This window comes from Pyrus communis, chromosome 17 (genome assembly GCF_041283825.1).
Source record: "Pyrus communis isolate YQ-2024b chromosome 17, ASM4128382v1, whole genome shotgun sequence".
Classification (NCBI taxonomy): Eukaryota; Viridiplantae; Streptophyta; class Magnoliopsida; order Rosales; family Rosaceae; genus Pyrus; species Pyrus communis.
In genome coordinates, this window is record NC_142581.1 from 9,745,555 (window position 1) to 9,747,405 (window position 1,851).

The 1,851-nt window shown below is 37.6% G+C and overlaps 1 pseudogene; it reads left to right on the forward strand.

Annotated features, from left to right (window-relative positions):
• The first annotated feature begins 461 nt into the window (after window positions 1-461).
• On the forward strand, window positions 462-1,635 carry LOC148689428 (wall-associated receptor kinase-like 2 pseudogene; annotated as a pseudogene).
• Window positions 1,636-1,851: the final 216 nt, after the last annotated feature.

Genomic DNA, 1,851 nt, shown 5'->3' on the forward strand with positions numbered 1-1,851 from the left:
CCGCCTAATTATCGTGAATCAATTTGTAGACACTAGCCCCAAAATGATCATTGTCAACCTAAATTCCACATCATGCCAAAAAAAGTTTAGTGACAATCGATTTTTATGTTCCTCTGTCATTGAAATGCAGATATTGATGAATGCAAAGATCCAAATAGATGCGGTTTCGGCAATATCTGTGACAATATACGATTGTGTCGTTTGAATGCCCTTCACCTGCACGACCATCACGGGTTAATGTGGCCGTCACATTGCTCTCTTCAAATCCCATAAAAAAAAATAAAAAAAAAAAGAAAAAGATAACCTTTGATTATGGCAGCTGGTATTAGCATTTCTAGTGTTGCTCCTCCATTACAAAACTTTTTTGTTTCAAACCATCCCTGCATTACTTAGATTAGATATAAGAAGGAACAATAATATCTGACCAATTGATTTTTTTTCTTCCAATTGAGCTATTCAGTTACCAGCTGCATTGTTGGCCTACTGTTAATACACATTGGAGCATGGTGGTCGCACAAAGTCAATATGAAAAGGAAAGGCACCAACCGCAAGCAGAAGTTTTCTAAACGAATTGGCAGTTTCTTGTTGGGGCAGCAATTATCTTCCGCTGAAGCTAACGTTGATAAAAATAAATTGTTCAGTAAAGAGGAGCAAGAAAACGCCTGGGACCATTTCAGCGTAGAGAGAATTCTTGGTCAGGGAGGCCAAGGTACCGTATACAAAGAAGTGTCAGCAAATGGGAGAACTATTGCTGTAAATAAGTCGAAAAAGTGTAGTTAGTGGAGACGAAGTGAGACAATTCATCAATGAGATTGTATTCTGTCACAAGTTATTCACAGGAATGTGGTTAAATTACTGGGTTACCGTTTGGAGACTGAAGTACCCCTTTTGGTTTACGAGTTTATACACAATGGAACACTCTTATTATATTCAGCACCCGAATGAGGAGTTTCCTCTTGCATGGGAAATGTGGTTACGAGTTGCAACCGAAGTTGCAGGAGCACTATCATACTTACACTCGCAGTTCCTGTCCTATTTACCACCGAGACATCAAGTCTTCGAACATATTGTTGGATGATAAACACAGAGCCAAAGTGTCAGACTTTGGGACATCAAGATCTGTCGCCATTGACAAAACACACCTTACCATGACACAGGTAAATGGAACATTCGGTTATTTGGACCTGGAGTACTTTCAGGCTAGCCAATTTACGGACAAGAGTGACGTTTATAGCTATGGAGTGGTCCTTGTTGAGCTATTGACAGGGAAAATAACCAATTTTTAAGACAAAGTCACAAGAACCCATGAGCCTATCACATTATTTTCTTCTTTCCATGGACGAGAATCGTTTGTTCGATATTCTTGATGCCCGAGTTTTGAAAGATGCTAGGAAGGAAGAGATTATGGTAGTTGCTAATCTTGCAAGACGTTGCTTGAATTTGAATGGAAAAAAGCGTCCTACTATGAAAGAAATAGAAGTGGAGCTGCAGGGAATTCAATTGTCAGTGAAAGATTCGATGTCCAACAAAATTTTTGACGTTGATTATGTCCAAACTCGAGTACACGAGGTTTGGGATGTTGGTTCGGCATCAACACATGAACCTAGCACATTATTTCTTCTCCATTTGATGTAGATCCAGTTTTGTTTATCTGGACAGAGTGAAAAATAAATGTTGTTTTCATTGTAATATTATGTATGTATTAGATGTAAGGCTAGTTTTGGGATTGTTGTGCTATTTAAAAAAAAAAAAAAAAAAAAAAAAAGTCTTCTATTGTGCGTTGAGAATAATCATTTGTAAAATAAAACAATCGAGGATTTGATAAACTTTATTTTCAAAAGTGTTATGAGT